This window comes from Artibeus jamaicensis, unplaced genomic scaffold (genome assembly GCF_021234435.1).
Source record: "Artibeus jamaicensis isolate MK-2021 breed Jamaican fruit bat unplaced genomic scaffold, CSHL_Jam_final contig_1539, whole genome shotgun sequence".
In the NCBI taxonomy this organism is placed as follows: Eukaryota; Metazoa; Chordata; class Mammalia; order Chiroptera; family Phyllostomidae; genus Artibeus; species Artibeus jamaicensis.
The window spans coordinates 1,086,843-1,105,179 of NW_026521299.1; the positions used below are offsets into that span (position 1 = coordinate 1,086,843).

General features: G+C 39.2%; 1 protein-coding gene and 1 pseudogene across 3 annotated transcripts in view; one reads left to right on the forward strand and one right to left on the reverse strand.

Annotated features, from left to right (window-relative positions):
• The window catches only part of ILRUN (inflammation and lipid regulator with UBA-like and NBR1-like domains), a 103,468-nt gene that overhangs the window by 34,280 nt on the left and 50,851 nt on the right, over positions 1 to 18,337 (reverse strand). The gene's annotated exons all lie outside the window — the stretch shown is intronic.
• Positions 935 to 1,486, forward strand: LOC119041200 (transcription factor BTF3 homolog 4-like; annotated as a pseudogene).

The following is an 18,337-nucleotide window of genomic DNA, read 5'->3' on the forward strand; positions in this document are numbered from 1 at the left end:
TTTCTGTCTGTTTTGGTTGTGTTTTTGTTTCTAAATCTTTGTTGTCCTTAAATTTGGTTGTGCAAGGAGGTACAGTATTTCCAACTATGCCTCCATCTTGGCTGGAAGTCAGCATTATAGTTTTTAAAGAAACTACTGAACTTGTCTTCCATAGTAACTATCACTTTGCAAGGAGTGTTCCTGTTGCTCCAATCCTCACCAGCATTTGTTATTGTCAGTGTTCTAGATCTTGGCCATTCTCATAAGTGGGTATTGGTTAACTCGTTTTAATTTTCAATTCTCTAACTATTGACATATGATGTTGAGCATCTTTTCATAGATGCTTATTTGCTGTCTGGGTACCTTCTTTGGTCAGATATCCATACAACTCCTTTCTCCATTTTTTAATTGGGCTGTTTTCTTATTATTTAGTTTTAAGAGTTTTTGTATATTTTGGATAACAGTCCTTTATGAGATTCTTTTGCAAATTTTTCTCAGTTTATGGCTTCTCATTCTCTTCACATTGCCTTTCAGAGACCAGAAGTTTTTTAATTTTAATAAAGCCTAGAGTATCAATTATTACTTTCATAGATCATGCCTTTGGTGTTGCATTTAAAAAGTCGGTGAGGCCCTGACTGGTGTGGCTCAGGGTTTGTGCTGCCAACCAAAAGGTTATCAGTTGATTCCCGGTCAGGGCACATGTCTGGGTTGTGGGCCAGGACTCCAGTTGGGTGTGTGTGAGAGGCAACCATTCGATGTTTCTCTCACACATCAGTGTTTCTCTCCTTCTCCTTCTTTTCCCCTCAAATAAAGTTTAAAAATCCTTTTAAAAAAGTCATTGCAGAGCTGCCATCTTGTGTCCCAATGTGTGTGCACTTATGCTCAACTGGTCTGCCCAAGACCCCCTGAGCACCAACCCTAGTCCCCCACACAACCCCGTTTTCTCTCCAACAAGATGAAAGAAACTATCATGAACCAAGAAGAACTTGCCAAACTGCAGGCACAAATGCTCACTGGTGGAAAAAGAACTACTCAGAAAAAAAGAAAGTGGTTTACAGAACAGCTACAACAGATGATAGGAAACGTCAGTTCTCCTTAAAGAAGTTGTCGGTATCTCTGTACTATAAACAGTATCTCTGGTATTAAAGAGGTAAATATGTTCACAAACCAAGGAACAGTGACCCACTTTAACAACCCTAAAGTTCGGGCATTTCTGGCAGCAAACACTTTCCCCATTGCAGGCCATGCTGAGACACAGCAGCTGATGGAAATGCTACCCGGCATCTTAAATCAGCTCGGTGCAGTCTGACTAGTTTAAAGAGACTGGCCCAAACAATTTGTGGATGGAAAAGCACCACTTGCTATGGAGGAGGAGGAGGATGATGATGAGGAGGAGGATGATGAGGATGAGGAGGATGATGAGGATGAGGAGGATGATGATGATGATGCTGATGTTCTAGATCTTGTGGAGAATTCTGATGAGGTTTCCAAGAATGAAGCAAACTGAACTGAGTCAACTTCTAAGGATAAACTTGAATTAGTTACTGGGAGTGGCCATTTTATTTTTTTAAGATTTTATTTTATGTAGTTATTTTTAGAGAGAAGAAAAGAGAGGGATAAAGAGAAGGAGAGAAACATCAATGTATGCTTGCCTCCCACGTGCCCCCCAACTGGGGATCTGGCCCACAACCCAGGCATGTGCCCTGACTGGGAACGAACCAGCAACCCCTTGGTTTGCAGGCCTCGCGTACTCAATCCACTGAGCTACACCAGCCAGGGCTGCTGTGTTAATATTTTGTTGAGGAATTTTGTATCTATGTTTATGAGAGATAATGGTCTGTGGTTTTCTTTTCTTATAATGTCTATGTCTGGTTTTGGATTAGGATAATGCTGGCCTCACAGAATGAGTCAGAAAATATTCCTTCCACTTCTATCTTCTGGAAGAGATTCTAGAGTATTAGTATAATTTCTCCTAACATTTGGTAGAATTTACCGATGAACTCTTCCAAGCTTGGTGTTTCTGTTTTGTAAGGTTAATTACTGGTTCAATTTCTTTAATAGATATAGGCCTATTTAGATTTCTTGTTGTGTGAGTTTTGGCAGATTGTATCTTTCAAGGAATTGGTCCATTACATCTAGGTTATCTAATTTGTGGGGACAGAGTTGCTTATAACATTCCTTTATTACCCTCTAATGTCCACAGGATCTATAGTGATGTCCCCTCTTTTATTTCTGGTACTAGTGATTTATGTCTTCCTCCTTTGTTTCTGAGTTAGCCTGGCTGGATAGAGGCTTATCGATTTAATTTTTTTTTCCAAACAACCAGGTTTTTATTTTGATTTTTTCTATTGACTTATTTTTGTAATTTCATTGATTTCTGCTCTAATTTTGACTATTTCCTTTTTTTCCTGCTTACTTTGAATTTAATTTGCTTTTCTTTTTCTAGTTTCCTAAGGTAGAAGCTTAGCTTATAGGTGTAGATCTTTCTTCTTTTCCAATATAGTCATGTGCCACATTTCAACATTTTGGTCAACAACAGAATGCAAACACGATAGTGCTGGCACAAGATTATAACGGAGCTGGAAAATTTCTTTCATGTACTATAGTCGTTGGTCATTATGTCATAGCTCAATGCACTACTCACGTTATTTGTGGAGATGCTGGTGTAAACAAACCACCATGCTGCCAATCACATACAAGTATAGCACATACAATAATGTCGAGTACATAATACTTGATAATGATAATAAATGACTGTTACTGGTTTATGTATTTACTATACTTTCTATCATTATTTTAAAAATGTACTCTTTCTACTTATTAAAAAGTCTGCTGTAAAACAGTGTGCCATGCTATGCCAGCAGCAGCCTCATATATCTTGTGCTTGCCTCATCTCTTGATTGCATCATCTCTTGATTGCATCAACTTCTCTTGTGCTTGATTATATCTCATGCTGTTTGTACAGTGACCTGCTATACTGGTTTGTAGCCTAGGAGCAATGCATTATACCATACAGCCAAGGTGTACAGAAAGGTTATACCATGTAAATTTGTGTAAATATACTCTATGATATTCTCATAATGACAAAATCACCAAACCCCCAACGTTAAGCAGCACATGACCATATATACATTAAATGCTATTAATTTCCCTCTAAGAACTGCTTTTGCTGCATTTCAAAATTCTGATAAGTGGTCTTTTTCATTTAGTTCAAAGTATTTTTAAATTTCTTGTGAAAAAAATTCACATGAGGTATCTTCTTTGAGCAAGTATTATTTGCAAGTGTGTTGTTTCATTTCCATGTACTTGGGGATTTTCTCACCATCTTCCCATTGTTCGTTTTTAGTTTAATTCCATTGTAGTCTTAGGAAATATATTGCATGATTTCTATTCTATTAAATTTGTTAAGTTATTTTATGGCCCAGAATGTCTATCTTGAAGAATGTTTCATGTGATCTTGATAAAAATGTATATTCTGTTGTTGGATGCAGTGTCAATCATATCCAATAGATTGATGGATGCTATTGAGTTCAACCAAATCCTCAATGGTTTCCTGCCTGATGGATTTCTGATAGATGAGTGTTGAAATCTCCAACTGCAATAATGGATTCATCTATTTCTCTTTGCAGTTCTATCAATTTCTGCCTAGCATAGTTTGACACTCCATTATTAGGCGTATACACATTAAGGGTTGTTATGTCTCCTTGCAGTACTGATCCGTCTTTATCCCTAATAACTTTCTTTGGTCTGAAGTCTGTTCTGTCTAGATATAGCTACTTCTGCTTTCTCTGGATTAGTGTTAACATGGTCTATCTTTATCCCTTTATTCTTAATGTATATGGATGTTTATACACATGTATATATATGGATGCTGTTATAAACAAATACAGTTTTGGCCTTGTTTTGTAATTCACTCTGACAATCTCTTACTTTAAACTGCTGTATTTAGACCATTAAGGTCTAAAAAATATTGTTGCCCTGGCTGGTGTAGCTCAGTGGATTGAGCACAGGCCTGCAAAACAGAGGATTATGGTTCAATTCACAGTCAGGGCACATGCCTGGGTTGCAGGCCAGTTCCCTACAGGCCAGTTTCCAGCAGGGGATGCACTGGAGGCAACCATACATTGATGTTTCTTTTCCTCTCTTCTTCCTCTCTAAAGATAAATAAAATCTTGTAAAAAATAAAAATTATTGTTGATGCAGCTGAATATATATATTTGTTACTGTTTTCTATTTGCTGCCTTGTTTTTCCTATTCTGTCTTTCACTATTTCTGCCTTTTATGGTTTTAAATGAAATTTTATGATTCCATTTTCTTTCCTTTTTTAAACTATCAATTATGATTCTTTTTTTTTAGTGGTTGTTAGTTTGCAATGTACATTCACGACTAATCCAAGTGAAGTCTGAAATGACACTGTACCATTTCACACATAGTACAAGTATCTTACAATAACAAAACGTTCCCATTTCTACCTCCTGCCCCTTGCATCATTGCCATTATTCAGTTCACTCATCCATATACACACACAAAAGTGCACATAACTGAACACACTGTTGTGATTATTTTGAACAAATTATTCTGTCAGAGCAATGTAAACAAAGGAAGAAAAAGAAAAGTTTAGTATTACCCTCATTTATTTATTCTCCAATGTGCTTCCTTTCTTTGTACAGATCTGAGTTCGGACCTAGACCTTCTTCCTTCTATTTGAAGAAAACTTCCCTTAAATTTTTTGCAAGGAAGGTCTACTGGCAACAAATTCCCTTAATTTTGGTTTGTCTGAGAAAGTACTTCTCTACTTTGAAGGACAGTTTTTCAGGATACAGAATTCTACCTAGGTTGATGAAGATTTTAAATATTTCACTGTACTCTACTCTTGCTTATATGGTTTCTGAAAAGAGGTCATATAATTCTTACCTTTGCTCCTCTACTTGGGAAGTTCTTTTCCCCCTCTAGAAGTTTTTTCTATATTTCTGATTTTCTACATTATGAATGTAATATGCCAGTATGTGATTTTTAAAAGCATTTAGATGTTTTCTTAGCTTCCTAAATCTGTGTTTTGGTGTCTGATATCAAATTGGAAAAATTCTTTGTCACTACTGCTTCAAATATTTCTTCTGTTCCTTCCTTTCTTATCCTTCTGGTATTCCAAATATGTATATGTTATCTTTCGCAGTTGTCCCACAATTCTTGGATATTGTTCCACTTTTTCAGTCATTTTTTCACTTTGGTTTTAGTTTCAAAAGTTCCGATTGACATACTTCAAGCTCAGAAAACCTTTCTTCAGCTATGTCTCAGCCACTAATGAGCTCAAAGGTATGTTTTATTACTAAGTTTTTAATCGCTAAATTTTAATTTTTTTCTTAGAATTTTGATGTCTTTGCTTGTATTACCTATCTGTTCTTATATATTGTCTACTTTTTACACTAAAGCTGTAAGCATACTTATATTTTAGAAATTCCTGGTTCCAACACTCCTGCCATGTCTCTCTACTCTGGTTCTGATGCTTGTTTAGCCTCTTAAAACTTTTTGCCTTTTAGTATACCTTGTCATTTTTTGTTGTTGTTGAAAGGTATACATGATATACTGTAAAAAAGGAACTGTAGAAAAGAGGCCATCAGTAATATAGTGGTAAGATATAGGGGGAGGGGAAGCATTCCACAGTCCTATGATTAGGTCCCAGTCTTTTGATGAGCCTGTGCCCCTGAACTGTGAACCGCACCAGTGCTTCTCAGGTTTCTTGTCCCCCTGTATGGGGACAGCAAGGCTAAGAGGGATACAACCGGGTATTGCCCTCCCCATGTAGAAAGCTAGAGCCAGCTGGAATTTGCTATCTCTTTAGGCTCTTATAAAACCACAGCAGGCTAGGTTCTGATAAAGTAATTTGTCCTGAGGGCAGGCCATGTTAAGAACAGAATGTTCTTGGTATTTTAAAGACAGTTATTTTCCCCCTCTCACTGATAGAATTAGGGAATTTTTCTCCAATATTATCCACTGTGAGAACTGGATACAAAACTCATAAAAGTATGTGGATGCCCTTGGGGTTTTAACTCTAGAACTTGTCTAAAGCTTCCAGGAATTTGTCAATTACAGTTTTTGGTTTTTCTAGACTAGTACGAGATCTCTGCAGAGGTTTCTGCTCCAGTAAATTGTGATTCTCTGTGTAATTTTCAGTGGACATTAAGTTTGTACATTCTTCTACCTAGGGTACTCCACACCAGCATTTAACACCTTTCTGGTTTTATGACCTGGAATCTTTGACTCCGCCCTGAAGATCCCACCAGGACGCCAAACAAACAGGTGACTGATATATCTGAGAAGGAAAAAACCTCAAAGAACCTTTTCTAAGAAAAGTTCATACAAGGCAAGTTAAGAGTTGAGGAGGGACTGCTGCACAAGGACTCAATATAGTTAGATCTTTTGATAACAGTGAGAATGTTACCACCACCACCACTACTACTACTACTACTACTAAGCATCTAACACTTAGCGATTGCTTACCATGCCAGGTGCTGTTTTAAAAGCTTTTGCATGAATTAACTCTAATTCTCTCAAAACTCTAGGAGTTAAGTACTGTTTTATTTTACAGGCAAAAACACTGAATTCCTGAGAGATAAAATAATTTCCTAAAGGTCACAGTGATTGCTATTACACTGCTGAACTAGAAGTCAACCCCAGAGATACAACCCCAGAACTCATGCTGCTGTTCTAATGTCCTTATTTAATAAAGAATACTTAGGGATTTAACTATAAATGAACCAAATAAGTTATGTTTGTTGATTCTTAGCAAGCACCCCAGATTCTGTTTTTGAGCTAATAGATTTTATTAATCACTATTTATACTCCTTACCTCATCAAAGCAAAAAGAATTGTGACCCAGCCTTGACTGGTGTGGCTCAGAGGGATGCCTGCCACCCGCAAACTGAAAGGTTTGCTGGTTTGGTTCCTGATCAGGGTACATGTCTGGGTCGCAGGCCAGGTCCCTGGTTGGTGGCATGCAAACAGCAACTGATTGACGTTGCTCTCCCCCATTGATGTTTCTCTCTCTCTATTTCCCTGCCTTCCTCACTCTCTATAATAAATTTTAAAAATCTTTAAAGAAAATTACTTAAGGACAGAAAGCACATAAATGTTTGCCAGGGGCTAGAGAAACGGGGAATGACTGCTGCTGGGGTGATGAAAGTGTGCTGGAACTAAGTGAAGACGGATGCACAATACTATAAATGTACTAAACACCACTGAATTGCATTCTTTTCCATGGTTAACTTATTACATAAATTTTATCTCCATTTAAGAAAAGGGTTCTACAATACACGTAATGTTTTAACAGTAATTCAAGGAACTGATAATCAATAGCTAAATACTGTGTTCTTTTAAAGTAATGACAAAAAAGAAAGGTTCTCAAATATTAGTGAGTAGGAAAAAAGTAGGTTACACAGTAAATGCCAAGTCTGAAAAATAACCTTTTCTCTTTTAATATTTGGATACATAATTAGCGTGCCTATATACAGCAGCATAAACTTTTTTCTTTATATTTTCAGTATATTTGTTTTATTATTACAAATATATTTTATTTATTTTTAAAGATTTTATTTATTTATTTTTAGAGAGGGACAGAGAGGGAGAAGACAAAAAGAAAAACATCAATGTGTGGTAGCCTTTTGCACTCCCCCAACCGGGGACCTGGCCCACAACCCAGGCATGTGACTAGGAATTGAACCAGCAACCCTTGGTTCACAGGCCAGCGCTCAATCTACTGAGCCACACCAGCCAGAGCGGAACCAATATATTTTAAATAATTTAATCACAAATAACTAAGTTTAGGGATGTAAGTGATTTACAATTTCAAATAAGAGAATAAACAAATAATATGTTCAAACTAAAATCAAATATATCAATAACTACATCAAATGTGAATAATCTAAACATGCCAATTAGAGGACAGAAATTGTCTGAAAGGAAAAAACACAGCTCAACTATATGCTATGCATAAAAAATTCAAAATATAATCATTTAGGTAGGTTGAGAGTTAAAGCTAGAACAAGATGTACCATGCAAATGTTAATAACAAAGAAAGCTAGAGCACCTATATTAGTATCAGACAAAGTAGACTCCAGAGTGAAGAAAATTCCTAGGGAATAGACGGTCCATTACACACTAATAACTTGGTCAGCTCACCTAGAAGACACATCTTAAATGTTTATGTACCTAACTAAAAACAAAACTTTAAAATATGTGAACCCAAAACTGACATAACTAAAAGAAGAAAGACAAATTCAAAACTGAGGTCGCAGACTTCAACATTCCCCTTTCACTAACAGAGAAAACTAGTAGACCTGCCCACAAAAAAATACTTATAAAGATATGAAAGAACTGAACAGCACCAAACAACTGGATATAAATGACATTTAAAAAACAGTACACTCAACATTGTCAAAATACATATTCTTTTGAGGCACACATAAAATAATCACCAAGACAGACAATTATCTCCTGGATCACAAACATTTTAACAAATTTAAAAGAATCTAAACTGTACAGACTTCCAGCCAAGATGGCAGCGTAGGTAGAAAGACCGTACCTCCTCGCACAACCAAAATTAAGGACAACAAAGATTAAGAAATAAAAATGCAACCAAAACACACAGAAAACTGAACTGTATAAAAGCCCGACAAACATTCATTCAACCAGACCAGTAAGAAGAACAAAGTTGCCGGCCAGCGGAGAGGGATCCCAGCAGGAAAAAGGCAATGGCTGATAGGCCTGGGAGCACAGACGGCACGAGGCTAGCAGACCCTGGGTGCAAGGAAGAAATGAGCAGAGTGCACAAGGCAGTTGGCTGACTGCAGTCACACATTCACATGCAGATAAACCAGGCAAAAACTGAGAGTGAGACAGACTCTGCAACCCAGCGCACCAGCTACAGGAAATAAAGCCTAAAAGCACCAGTTGAAAATACTTGTGGGGGTTGAGGTGGCGGGAGAGACTCCCAGCCTCACAGGACAGTTCACTGGAGAGATCCAGGAGAGACCCACAGGGTCCTAGGACATACACAAGCCCACCCACACAGGAACCAGCACCAGAAGAACCCAATTTGCTTGTGGGAGGTGGCAGAAGGCACTGAAATCGGAGAGACTGCAGAGCAAGCTCCACTGTTCCCTCTCTGACCCCGCCCCCACATACAGTGTCACAACCCAGCCACTGGGTTGCTCGGCCATGGTAAACACTAAAGGCTCCGCTTATACTTAATAGGTGCGACCTGACCAAAAACAGCTCAATCAGAAGAACAAATCAAAGCCCCAGAGCCAACACTTTTAAGCAACCAAGAGATAGCCAACCTATCAAATGTACAGTTCAAAACACTGGTGATCAGGATGCTCACAGAACTGGTTGATTTTGGTCACAAATTAGATGAACAAATTAAGGCTACAATAAGTGAAATGAAAAAAAATGCACAGGGAACCAACAGTGATGGAAAGAAAACTGGGACTCAAATCAATGGAGTAGATCAGAAGGAAGAAAGAAACGAACAGAAAAGAAAAGAATGAAGAAACAAGAATTCAAAAAAATGAGGAGAGGCTTAGGAACCTCCAGGACACCTTTAAATGTTCCAACATCCAAATCATAAGGGTGCCAGGGGTGCTGGGAGGAGAAGAGGAAGAGCAAGAAGTTAAAAACTGGACTTCTGCCAAGATGGAGGCGTAGGTGGAAACACTCTGCCTTCTCCCACAACCAAATTTAAAAACAACAAAGTTTTAACAACAAAAATGCAGACAAACCACAGAAAACTGAACTATACGGAAGTCTGACAATAATGAATCCTTCAGCCAAACCGGTGAGAGGGGCAGAGCCAGCAGCAGAGTGGGGTCGGGCAGGAAAGATCGATCAAACCGACCCGGGCGTGCGATCCAGGTGCGCAGGCAGCCGTGGGTGGATCCCAGGTGTAAAGTCGCAGGCGGACCCACTGAGGACAAAAGGTGGTGGACACACTGAGGGCAGCCTGGGGTCACACATTCGTGAAGGAGCAAGCAGTGAGACGGACTGCGCAGGCCCCAGCGGCAGGAAGCAGCAGAGGAAACTGCCATTGGCCCTCTCTGACCCCGCCCCCACATACAGCTTCACAACCCAGCAACCTGGGTGCCCCAACCCTGGTGAACACCTAAGGCTCCACTCCTCATACCTAACAGGCGCGAACAGAGCAAAACATTATGGCTCAAGCAGAAGAATAGCTCAAAGCCCCAGAGCCAATAACTCTAAGCAACCAAGAAATAGCCAACCTATCAGATGCACAGTTCAAAACACTGGTGATCAGGATGCTCACAGAACTGGCTGATTTTAGTCACAAATTAGAGGAACATATGAAGGCTAAACTAATTGAAATGAAGGGAAACGCATAGGAAGCCAATAGTAATGGAAGGGAAACTGGGACTCAAATCAAAGGAGTGGGCCAGAAAGAAGAAAAAAATGACCAAACAGAAAAGGATGAAGAAACAAGAATTCAAAAAAATGAGGAGAGGCTTAGGAACCTTCAGGACATCTTTAAATGTTCCAACATCCAAATTATAGAGGTACCAGAAGGGGAAGAGGAATAGCCACAACTGGAAAACTTATTTGAACAAATTAGGAAGGGGAACTTCCCCAATCTGGCAAAGGAAATAGACTTCCAGGAAATCCAGGAAGCTCAGAGAGTCCCAAAGAAGTTGGACCCAAGAAGGAACACACCAAGGCACATCATCATTACATGAGCCAACATTAAAATGAAGGAGAGAATCCTAGAAGCAGCAAGAGATAAGGGGACAGTCACCTACAAAGGAGTCCCCATCAGACTGTCAGCTGATTTCTCAAAAGAGACCTTACAGGCAAGAAGGGGCTGAAAAGAAGTATTCCAAGTCATGAAAGGCAAGGACCTACATCCAAGATTGCTCTATCCAGCAAAGCTTTCATTTAGAATGGAAGGGCAGATAAAGTGCTTCTCGGAGACAATCAAATTCAAGGAGTTCATCATCACCAAGCCCTTATTCTATGAAATGTTACAGGGACTTATCTAAGAAAAAGAAGATAAAAAAGATGAACAGTGAAAGGACAGCAAACTCAGTTATTAACAACCACACCTAAAACAAAAGCAAACTAAGCTGATAGCTAGATCAAGGAGCAGAACCATAGAAATGAAGATCTCATGGAGGGTTAGCAACAGGGGAGTGGGAGGAGGAGAAGGGGGGAGAAGGTACAGATAATAAGTAGCATAAATGGTAGAAAATAGGCAGGGGGGAGGGCGAGAATAGGATGGGAAATGTAGAATCTAAAGAACCTGTGACACATGGACATGAACTAAAGGGGGAGAATTGAGGGGGAGGGGTGTTCAAGGTGAAGGGGAATGAAGGGGGGAAATGGGACAACTGTAATGGCATAATTAATAAAATATATATATATAAAAAAAGAAACTGTCCTCATTGGCCTGGATCACTTCACTGAGCATCATTCCACAAAGTGAAAGGTTACCAGTTCGATTCCTGGTCAGGGTACATGCCTGGGTTGCAGGCCTGGTCCATAGCTGGGGTGTATGTGTATGAAAGAGGCAACTAATTATTATTTCTCTCCCTCTCTTGCCTATCTCTAAAAATAAATAAAATCTTTTTTTTTAACTATTGTTTTCAAGGGTTACTCACACTTCTGATATTAGAGAATTCTACAGATCAGAACTGAAACAGGGCATCTTGTTGAGGATCTTCTAGAATTAAATGACGTAGGCTTTTTCAGTCCAACACGAAAGAGAGATGTTTTAAAGTTGGGGTGAACAGGTAAAGAACTGGCAGAAATGTCAAACAGAATAGCATCTAAACACAAGACTTCTATGCGGAACTTAGAGAAAGTTTGTAAGAAATCAGAGCTTCTTTTATAACATGATGGGTTAAAACATAGAAGAATGAGGTCCTGAAATACTAGCTAGGGAGAATATTCTATAAAAGGAGAAGCCAGAAAAAGTACTTAATAAAAGTTTTAGGAAATAAGCATAAAATAAGCATAGGAAATTTACATAGAGCACTCAATAACTCTCCTAGTATGTGGGTCATATGAGAAAAAGTCCAGCTATTAATATAACGAGAATGGTTTTCACAATATCGATGTAACCTGGCAGCCAAGGAGAGTGAACTGGAATGTGCATGAGTGAACAATGATGACTTCACAGTACCAGTCAGTGGGGGGTGGTAGACACCATTGAGTGAACGTGTGTACTGTGTGGCTGTTGCACTCAAAATGACTGAGTGAGTAGAGCAACAAATTTGTAACAAATTTTGCATTAAGCTTAAATTAAATATTCCTCCATGGAAACTGTTCAAATGATTTGGAGGATGCAGCAATTGCCAACTGCTGATTGGCAGCTCATGCATCATGTCTTGTGCAGAGTTTTTTTGGCAAAACATCAAATCACCCAGGTGACTCAGCCCCCTATAGCCCAGATTTGCTGCTTTGGAACTCCTGGTTTTTCTCCAAACTAAAATCACCTTCAACAGGGAAGAGACTTCAGAATATGGATGAGATTCAGGAAAATACAATGGGGGAAGCTGATGGAGATTAGAAGAACTGTGTGAAGTCCCAAGGTGCCTACTTTGAAGGGGACTGAGAGGTTTCTTGTATCTTGTATCTTCTTCAATAAACGTCTCTATCTTTCTTATTACATGGCTGGATACCTTCAGGACAGACCTTGTATTACAGTTTGGGAGCTTAATAAGGGGAGTTCCATTTCTAGAGTCTGGGAAAATAAATGAATAATGTATAAGTAATCTACATATGAAATGTTCCTAGGGACCCACGTGAAGTATTTAACAAGAATAGCTAATTCAAGTGGGAGAAGCCCTCATTAACACATGATAACAAGAGTATCATCTGACCTTAGCTTAATTGAAGAATTTGTAAGAAACTATCACAGTGCACAGGTAAATCTCTCTTGTAGAATTCTGGAAGAGAGCACTCTGCTAGGAAGAGGGGGGGCATGTTACTATTGGTACCAAGACTAAAATGGGCACAACAGCTCATGCTCTTACTTCTTCCCAAGAGTCAACTGTCCTATAGGAACTGTTTATCTCCTGGCAGGCAAAAATTCCTTGGAAGAACACCAATACCTACCCAACTACCTAAGAGACGGCCTGCCAAACTCAACCTCACCCTCATCTCCAGTCCCATTCAGTATAGAAATGGAGAGTGGACTTCTTCCCTAAACCCTTACAAGTATCAATACCCAGGAGCCAAAGTTTTCCTAAGAACCCCATATAGTACTGATGATCAAATTAGTGAAAGATTATAAAACTACTTTTGTATTTTATAACTATAAATTATGCCTAATTTATAACTTCCACTGAATCGTAAACAAATCATTAATTATCTCAGGTCTTTAGTTTCCTTACCCATAAAATGTTGCTAATACTTCCTTTGTAAGGTAATTGATCAATGCAAAAAGCCCAAAACAACGCCTGACATACAGCAGGTATCAGATAGCATTGCTTTTATCTAAGAAGCAAAAATTCTTAAAAGGAAGATAAAATAAAATGTTTGAGCTTGAACATATCCCTGTTATAAATCAGATACTTAGTGCTTCTCAACCAAAGGAATTAGATATGTGTGTGGTGGGGGAGCAGGCTTGGCAGTAAAGACAAATGTAAGAAGTTAGAGGTATTTAGTGAGAGAGGGCCAAGCGTCTCACAGCACGCCCACCTCATGAAGGACTTTGCACACAATGTCCCTTGAGACTGAGTGCACAACCGACCTAAAATGGGGAAAGAAAACCCATTTGTAAATGACTAAACGCAGCAAAAATTTTCTTTTGAGGAAGAGAAATGAGCTGAAACACCCTAAGTGTTATTATAAAAATAAGAACAGATTCTTTCTAGAGAAGATCTAAAGACTACAAAGAGACCACCCCGCCAAAAACAAAACAAACAAAAGATACAAGGTTTATTGTTAAAACAGAAAGATAAAGTACAGAGAAGTTACCTAACTTGTCCAAGTTCATGCCCAGGCAATCAAGTCCCGCATTCCAAATTCTTACTGCCAACTAACTACACTCAATGAGCTAACAAACTGAGAAAAAAACAAACAAACAAACAAACAAACAACAACAACAACAAAACTGGGAAGAGCCAATCACGGGTTGACATAGCAGGTTCTTAGTTGTGGTTTTTTATGTATATTATATGTACTTTCTGCCAATTAACATCTTTATTATCATAATGTGTTTTCTAACCAACAGCAACCTAAATTCAATGAAATACAGTAAGTTTGTAAAATTAAATTCTATACCAGAGCAGATAAAAGGCTTGCAAACTATACACCACAGAGCCCTGGAGGTCATGGAGCAGGGTAACTTGGGCCAAGAAGGCTTTCAACCCAACAAAACCAGTTTTATTTTTATTTTGTCCCCTTATTTGGAGGGGGCATTCATAAATGCTACTATCAAGGAAGGTATTCCACTGATTAAGAAAAAAGCTTGAAAAAGCATGAAATCAGATAAATTTTCAAGACCCCTTAAAGCTTTTAGATTTCTCAAAGTCCTGACAGACAAGTCACAGACTATTGACCAAGAAAGGCTTTAAAAACTTTTATTGCCTGCACAGCTAGTATATTTACACACTATCTACTTCGAGAATTTGAAGGGATGCTACAAGTACAAACTTAATGTACACTTACTGATAATTATTTTTAACACTAAACACACACACACACGGAACAAGACTAGTATTCTCAAACACTGGAGCAGTATCTGCTAAGATTCTGCTAGTATTCTCCAACACTGCTAAGAAGCAGTATCTTTGCATCAAAGGGACTTTAAAAAAAATCCATGTATGTTATTTCTTCTCCCTCCTTAAAATGCTAACATTCATTTTTAAAAATCTATTGAGCAGCCACTCTCTGCTTCAAACTGAGCCCAGCTTTTTGAAGAATTACAGAAATAAATGAGACACGTATATATTGCCTTAAATTTTAAAGATGATATGAGTCATCACTCATCACATTAAATGGGTGGTAAGAAGTAAAGTACCAAAGAGAGGCAAAGGACAGGAAGGGAAAGAGATAATGCACTGAGAGCTAAGCAGTGGGAGAAACTACTTTCAACTGTGCACGTAAGATTCTTGAGCCCTAGCTGGTGTGGCTTGGTGGGTTGAGCAGTGGCCTGCAAACTGAAAGGTGGCCATGTTCTCAACCCAGTCAGGGAACATGACTGGGTTGAGGGCCAGGCCCCTAGGTGGGGGGTGTGCAAGAGGCAGCTAACTGATGTTTCTCTCTTTCTCTATCCCTTCCCTTCTCTCTAAAAATAAACAAAATCTTAAAAAGAAAAAAAAAGATTCTTGAGAGGTGACATGAAAACAGAGTCCAGAGGAAAGAGACAAATAATCTCTCTCCATTCTAATACCTGATTATATGTTCATCTGTTATTCAACAAATAGTTCAAGACTACCTCCTAGATGGAGGTATGGGTGAAAACACTGTTCCTCCTCACACAACCAAGTTTAAAGACAACAAAGTGTTAGTAACAAAAACGCAAACATAACACAGAAAATTGAACTATATGGAAGTCCAACAACAACAAACCATTCAGCCAGACCAGTAAGAGGGGCAGAGCCAGCGGCTGGGTGGATCCCAGGCGTAGGGTTGCAACGGGCAGACCCAGTGAGGGCGCAAGGCGGCAGGCTGACCCCGTTCACACACTCGTGCACAGACAAACCAGGTGAAGGAGCGAGCAGTGAGATAGACCGCGCAGGCCCCAGTGGCGGGAAGCAGCAGAGGGGACTGCCATTGACCCTCTTTGATCCTGCCCCCACATACAGTGTCACAGCCCAGCCACTGGTTTGCCCCACCCTGGTGAACACTGAGGGCTCTGCCCCTCATACGTAACAGGCACGAACAAACCAAGACATTATGGCTCAAGAAGAACTCAAAGCCCCAGAGCCAGTAACTCTAAGCAACCAAGAAATAGCCGACCTATCAGATGCATAGTTCAAAACACTGGTGATCAGGATGCTCACAGAACTGGTTGATTTTAGTCACAAATTAGAGGAACAAATGAAGGCTAAACTAATTGAAATGAAGGGAAATGCACAGGAAACCAATAGTGATGGAAAGAAAACTGGGACTCAAATCAAGGGAGTGAACCAGAAGGAAGGAAGAAAGAAAGAAAGAAAGAAACAAACAAACAAACAGAAAAGAATGAAGAAACAAGAATTCAAAAAAATGAGGAGAGGCTCAGAAACCTTCAGTACATCTTTAAACGTTCCAACATTCAAATTATAGGAGTACCAGAAGGGGAAGAGGAAGAGCAACAAGTGGAACACTTATTTGAACAAATCAGGAAGGAGAACTTCCCCAATCTGGCAAAGGAAATAGACTTCCAGGAAATCCAGGAAGCTCAGAAAGTGCCAAAGAAGGTGGACCCAAGGAGGAACACACCAAGGCACATCATCATTACATTAGCCAACATTAAAATGAAGGAGAGAATTCTAGAAGCAGCAAGAAATAAGGAGACAGTCATTTACAAAGGAGTTCCCATCAGACTGTCAGCTGATTTCTCAGAAGAGACCTTACAGGCAAGAAGGGGCTGAAAAGAAGTACTCCAAGTCATGAAAGGCAAGGACCTACATCCAAGATTGCTCTATCCAGCAAAGCTTTCATTTAGAATGGAAGGGCAGATAAAGTGCTTCTCGGAGACAATCAAATTCAAGGAGTTCATCATCACCAAGCACTTATTATATGAAATGTTACAGGGACTTATCTAAGAAAAAGATTAAAAAAATATGAACAGTGAAAGGACAGCAAACTCACAGTTATTAACAACCACACCTAAAACAAAAGCAAACTAAGAGGACAGCTAGATCAGGAGCAGAACCATAGAAATGAAGATCACACGGGGGGTTAGCAACAGGGGAGTGGGAGGAGGAAAGGGGGGGAGAAGGTACGGAGAATAAGTAGCATAAATGGTAGGTAGAAAATAGGGCGAAGGGCAAGAATAGTATGGGAAATATAGAATCTAAAGAACTTGAGACACATGGGCATAAAGTAAAGGGGGGAATGGTGGGGGAGGGGTGTGCAGGGTGGAGGGGAATGAAGGGGGGAATAGAACAACTGTAATGGCATAATAAATAAAATATATTTTAAAAAAACAACAACAAATAAATAGTTCACAGCCTAGCAGGGGAAAAGGATAAGTAAACAAACATCTCAAACACAATGTGTTAAACAACAACAAGCATGTGTATAATTTAATGAAAAAGAGACATTTCCTTCTCCAAGGAAGACATCTTCCTTGTGAGAAGAGTAAGAAAGGGGGGAAGAGGGAAGGGTGACTTGACTTCAAGGTCTTAAGGATGTGCAGGAGTTTATTGGAAAGAAAGGAAAAGATATTTTAGGTAATGGGAACAACATTAAGCAAGAGCATGGAGAATTGAAAGCAAATGGAGTCTTTGGAGATTGGCTGCAGGGGAATAAGGAGGTGACTAAAGACAAAAGTGAAAGCAAGACCTGGCCAGATTGTGAGGAGCTTTAACCCTCATGAGCTTGGCTTTATTAGAGCAGGCACAAAAGTTTAGGCAAAGAACATTGTTGCGTAAGCACTATGAGACACCTTTCCTAACATTAAATATTTTTTTATTAATTTTATTCAGTTATTTTTCAAGTACAGTTTTTTTGTCTATTTCTCCCATCCCATAAATATTTTTGAGTCTATAAAAATATTTAAAGTTTCCACTGTCTGCAAAAACTTGAGAATATTAATTCCAAGACCCCTTCAAATAACTCCAAAGGTCCCACTAGTCATAAGACCAGTTAAGTGCTCCTTGAGGGCAAGAACTGTTTGCTATTTATTTTTCTCTGGATTTCCAGAACATGGGATGTAGTAGAACCAATAGGGATTGACTGGTGATTAAGGACAGTATGACAGACCAAAACAGAACAAAGATGATTCCAAGTTTTCTGGCCTGATCATCTCACAGAGGTGCCAATGAGAAGAATGCAAGTTTGCCTGGGAAATGTTAAAATTCAGAAATCTACAGAATACCCAGGTGTTCTGTCCATAAGCAGTTAATACACAGGTTTGATGCTCCGAAAACAGTTTGCAGTCACCGATATGAATTTGAGCATCACCTCGAATGCTCTATATTGCTAACAGTTGAAGCCGTGTGGGTAAATGAGGTCGCTGAGCATGATCAAAGCCCAGCTCAGAATCTAGTATTCTCAAGGCAAAGATAAGACTAGAAAGAGACAGAGCAAGAACATTGAGAGGGGGAACAGAAACAATGTGACTCTAGGAAAGTACACATGTCAAAAAACCTTTGGTATATGGTGCCAAATGATAGAGGTCAGTATAAAGCCTGCT